The sequence below is a fragment of the Thunnus maccoyii genome, chromosome 8 (genome assembly GCF_910596095.1).
Source record: "Thunnus maccoyii chromosome 8, fThuMac1.1, whole genome shotgun sequence".
NCBI classification, from domain to species: domain Eukaryota; kingdom Metazoa; phylum Chordata; class Actinopteri; order Scombriformes; family Scombridae; genus Thunnus; species Thunnus maccoyii.
The window spans coordinates 10212398-10218397 of record NC_056540.1 but is presented as its reverse complement, the minus strand read 5'-3'; positions in this window follow the sequence as shown (position 1 = coordinate 10218397).

Sequence of the window (6000 nt, the reverse complement as noted above, 5' to 3'; positions counted from 1 at the left end):
ACTGAATACATTATTCATCACTGATCATAACAGATTATTACCAGTTCATCAAAACTGTTTCCAAACCTCCATAACCACATTTCTTTCAGCAAATTTCTATTCAGTAAGACAATGTAGGCAGCATATGTTCCTGGAGTTATTGCTGTTGTTTTGAAATCTCACCCCAGCAGAGTGAGAACAGTGTTTTACCCCTTTTGTTACAGGATGTGCTGGCAAATGGTAATACTGCTGACAAAAGTGTCAAAATAAATTATCAATTTCCTGAAGAAATACATATCTTACCTGAATACATTATCACAAAGCAATCTGGCTATGAGTCAGTGTGTATTTTTATGCTGATTTAGGAGATACATGGTATCTGTGTGGAAGAGGCACCTGTGGATGACTGCTATCTATTCCAAACATAACACAAAATAGCAGAGGCTGAACTCCACAGGAAAGTTAAAGAATATCAAAAGCAATATCTCACAGATGGCAACAACTACCACTCGGAAACATCTGTTTATTTGTCCCCTTCTCCTGCACAGTCACTTCAGCGTACCTCGACAAGACCTCACCATCTTGTGCAAATATCAGCGCTCTCGTGGGACTAAAGAATCCCCTTCTGGATGTCACAATTTTATTGGAAAATCTCAGCAAGTTTAGATATATCTGTAACTGGTGGTTCAAAGTAAAATCAGTCCCACCAACAGTATTGTCATACGTTAATGATTTTCACTCAAAAGCAGGTTAACCATTGTTATTTGGCAGCAATTATTCAGCCTGTCATCTGGCCAAGTGTGTAGAATAAACACATAATTTCCCTCCTATAGAGCCAGTGTGTGAAGGCTGCCCCCTCCCTGCCTCTTCCACTTCTTTCCCCCTGAGTGCATCTGATAAAATTAATTGAAAAGAAAAGCAAGTAGCATCCTAAGGCAGTGTTATTGTTATTATTATAATTAGCAAACGTGGCATGGCCCACTGTCTCTGTGGCCTGTTAGCTCTCGGGCTAAAGCCTCTAATGAGGTGGCAGTCATGTGGTGTCAGCTCCACTGTGAAAGAGCAGTGTAGATGAAGCGGAATGGGCTCATCATATCTGTGTGCGACCATGAATGCGTTTGTGTGTGTGTGCATTTGTACACGCATGTTTGCATTTGCATGTGTGTGTGTGTGCGTGCGTGTGTGTGTGTGTGTCTACGCAAATTGGCATATCATGGGCAGAGCTCAAAATGGGCTCCTGACAGCATTCAAATGCGGTCAAGAATAACCAAGTAGGACACCATGGACCAAGAGCATATTAGTTGCTTAATGCACCAATATTGCTGCCATGTTTGTCCATACACTGCTAATAGCTTTGGCATAAATTACTTCACAATGACACCTGTAAACTACAAACTATACCACTGGAGTTATTTTTATAGGAAGCCAACAATTAGTGTGTGCACCCAAGTGAAAAAAAAAACCTGTGTTGTCACTGAAAGCAAAGATAATTGTCTAGATCATCGCATCATTACATTATCCACCAAAAGCAAAGATAATTGTATAGATCGTTGCATCATTACATTATCCAGGAGTACTCATCCAAACACAAGTGGGTTTTAAACATACAGTACGTTGCTGGGGATTCACATCATTTAGCTTAATTATGTTTTGGGTTTGGTTTTTTTTTGCTCTTTTGAGTGAACAGGAAATATATTACTACTTTCTTGATACAATCTGAGAAAAGCAGCTGTCTAGTTAGTGCTGCACATTCTTTACAGAATGTACATCACACATATTTTCTCAAAACTCATTAAAACAAAGAAACATTATTCTTGTTTGTTTGCCCGTTTGTTCTTGTGTTGCATCATGGAAATAAGAACTTGTGCTGTTTGAACTGAGAACAAAAAAGTCTTTTTATTTTGTGGGGCATCATTTACAACAATATCTGACAAACAGTTTGTAGTATCTACCATGGATTTCAACTGTGGAACTTGTTATCACACTGTGTTGCATTGACAGTACCAACTGCTCCGCACAGTATGTCCTAACAACAAATTTTCTCATATATAACTAAGCAATAATAGTAGCAGAATAACTACCATTTGTATCTTGCTAATTAAGTGTTAAATTTCCAATCTGTTATTATAATGTAAACAAAGAGGTATTCCCCCCGCCAAAAGTTAACATGAAGGAGTGGAACTTGCCATCACTTCCGTATTAATTGACAGGTCTTTTAACACATGGGCTAACACTAGACAACAACAAATCCAAGCTATTTATGTTTTCTGTTCCCTTTATGCAGTAATGTTTGGAAAGAAAGTGGGAAAAGAAGCCTATATATTTGCAATTATGATAGCTTGAGAAATGTGCAAAAAGCTGCCTTTTTACTTTTAATGCTGAATTTTTAACAACTCTTAATCTTGCAAAACCCCGGATTACATCAAATGATTGCATTTTTTAGCATCCAAAGCCTAATAAAAAAATGTTTTCTTTCTACAGTATTGACTTTGATAAGTTTAGGAAAGGATTGTGCTTAAAGTCAAAAGACTCTTTCTTTCCACTTTGCAACATAAAGGGTACGTACTTCCTGCACTGACACTAAATGTTGACTCTGGATGTAAATCATGCATTTCAGATTCAAGAGATACTGGAATGCATTTTAATTATTTCAATAATTATATTTTATTTCACTCTCTTTTTTTTCGGCCTTTTATGTTTTATGTCAAGCACTTTGAATTTCCTTGTTGTTGAAAGATGCTGTACAAGTAAACTTGCCTTGCCTTGCCTATAGCTCAAATGCATTTGGTAAAAAAACAAAAATCAAATACAAACAACAACAAAATTATAGATTGGGCCTTTATCAAATCAGCATAATAGTCTTCTTTTTCTTGGTGTTGGGGTGAAAGATTAAGCTCCCACTCAATAATTAGAATAATATTAAATCCCCTTTGTTAGAGGAAATATGCTTAAGTAAATGAGTAAATAATTGCCTGGAGAGAATCTCACAAACTTCTGTTGTACTGGTTTTCTAGGTGATATATTATGCTGAACCATATCTCATAACTAGCCATTAAATCCAGAAAAAGAGAAAGCCTGACTTCTGTGTGTAACCACAGTGGTCCTCCCAGCTGAGAACACGAGCTCAAGTGAGGCAGGAGGAAGGCTGTTTCAGCTCGTGTTGAGACTGAGCGCTAAGATTCATGGGAGCATGCAGCTGTCAGAGGCCTTGATTGGTGGAGGGCTTTATCAGTCACCAAAACAGAGCCTGTGTGGAGGGTTTCGTATGAAAGCTGCTGCCATATCGAAGTGCTTAGTTCCTCTGAGCCATCAGCTGGGAAATTGCTGAGTAAAAATAAGTGTGCGTGTGTGTGTGTGTGTTTGTGTGCACACACAGTGAGGTAGGGGGGGAGACTCAATTAAAAACCAGCTGTGCCCTATTCCTCTGTAAGCCTTCCAGCGTTCCTCACCCCCCTTCTCTCATGTCTTACCCCCATCCCCTCCTTCTCCACTACCCCCTGCCACAAACCCCCTGCTGCTCTGTAAGCTGCCTGTAAGCTTCTAGACTCATGCCGATGGATCTAATGCTTCTCTGAAAACACACATGCACACATGTGAAGGCACGCACGCACACAAACATAGCCTACCTCTCAAATATACTGTAAATGCTCATTTGCCCCCCGCTGCTTGATGTAATTTCGGCAGACTTGTGTGCCAAACCAGGCAAGCTCCCCCTACATCTTCCACCACTCTCTCCAACTCCCTGATGTACCTGTTACTGCCTCACATCAGCCAGCTCCCACTACAGTAGGGGCACTAACGGCACTCAGGGAGAGATGAGAGAAACAGGGAGTGGAGGGAGAAGAAATACAAAGTCAAAGCTTTATTTACTAAAAAGACAAACAAGCAGACTCCTGTAAGCCTGTTAATATAGTCTTAAATAACCAGCTTCATTTGGGGCAGCAAAGGTTAATGTGAGCACAAATTGGCTTAAGATACTGTCAGACTAACACCCATTACTCTGAACATTACTGCTGCTTTTTGCTTGTCTTGGTTGACTGAGAGCCCTCTATATGTTAGGTCTTCTTTTTATTCTTTTCATATTATTTTGAATAGCTATAAATTATGTATTATATTACTGCTATTGTGAAAAAGGTACAGCTAATGTAGCTTAATAAGAGTGTATCCAGAGGCCAGCGATAGTGCTTAGCCAGCTAATCAGTGGTAATTCTATAAGTTCAGGTCCTTTAATTAGCTAATTTGCATTTTGAGAATTAATAAAATTGATTATATAATTAACGGCGCAATACATCTCCCTCTCAGTGTTCGCCAGGCACATGTATACACTCCCAAAACCTACAAGTACACACTGCATGCTCATGTTGGGGAGGGGGGGGGTTAACCCCTTGAGGATGTGGATCTGATTGGTAGTGATAGATGTATAGGAGCGAACTCATTGCACAAGGTTAAATAGAACCCCTGACACTGTGCAGTCTGTAATGATGGAGATAGCGCTAGGAACGCAATTCACAACTGGAGTGCTGTGAGGCTCAAGGACCCCCTGAGAATTGGCTATAAGCATTAGGCTTTGATAGGTTATAATGGCTTGTGCTAATATTGGCTTGTGATACAGAAAGGTCAGCTAACTCATAGACACGTATAGCATCGGAAAACCCTGCCTCGGGATTATTTTTTCCTCATTTGAGCAAGTCTCAAGCAACACATTCTTTCAAGGGTCAGATTTTATGATGACCCATCACTTTTTAAGATGGCAGTTTCTAATTATTGCACAGGTGAATAGATGGGATAGAAAGGCTGCAGTTTTTAACTAATTAGCAATAGACTGTTGTCATAGTTTGCCTTTAAGGAGAAAAAACTATTTATTCAAGACTGGCAGAAAAGTAGAAGAGAAAAGGTGAATTTCCAGTGGTAATTTCGATACCACTAGAGGCCCTTAGTTTGCCCTAATGTGGTAAAAGAGAGGGTGGAGCATCGCCATGACTGATCCTGCAGTATGACAGGAGGAGGCCCATGGGCAGCCTTTAGGCAAAGCCTGGCGGCTGTCGACTCTACGGAGGTTGATTTTAAACCGATGAGCAAAATGCTAGTCAGCCACCCGTGGCTGCAGCTTCTGGGCGATCTAATCTGGACTTGTCCACTGGCTGGTGTCCACATCTATGCTCGCTGGCTAAGTGTTGGCCTGTTATAGGACATATTAGGGCTAATCTCTAGGTGTGTCCATATGCAAGGACTTAAGTGCAGATGGATGGAAAGGACAGATTTAATACTGCTGACATCATTACTTTCAAATCCCAACTAACACCCGGAAAATGAGGAGGGGGGTGAGGGATGCAAATGTCTTTATTATATTTTCATCATATTAATCTTGGTTCTTACAGTCTGTGGAATAACAGTTTATATGGCTGCAGGCTATAACTCATATTTGTCGATAAGCTTATGTTGCCATACTGTACTTTAACTACACTTTTACTTTTAGTTAATTATCTTTAAGAAAACAAATCTCAGCAGAGGGCTGTATGGGGAACTGTAAAGCTCTGGATAAGCAGCACCTGCATGATTAAGAATGAGTACTGTGGGACCAAGTCAAAGCTGTGTGTTTTTTTCTTTTTTTTTAGGTTATCACTTAGGGACTTTAAAATGGTTCAGTACGCCATCCTACCTTCATCTGCATTTTTCATCTCAAACTGCACCTGTGTTACCCACTAGAGATCCGATGATTCCCTTCTCTTCCCTTTCACCCTTCACTCTGGATTTAATCATGCCATCTGTGAATTCCAATCAAGTCAAGGATTCAAGATTTTACTTACCTTAAAAGCTGACATGCTTATTTGTCTCAATTGATATATGAACGGTGCTCAGGGTAATGTATTGCTAAACCAAAATAGGAAATGAAATAGTAAAAAATAAATAAATAAATATAGCCAAAAGTGGGAGGTTTATGTCCCCTGCCAATCCCCAGTTATGCATTAAAATGCCTCTGAAATGAAATCTTTATCAAAAGAGCCACAAGGTTCTCCTTAC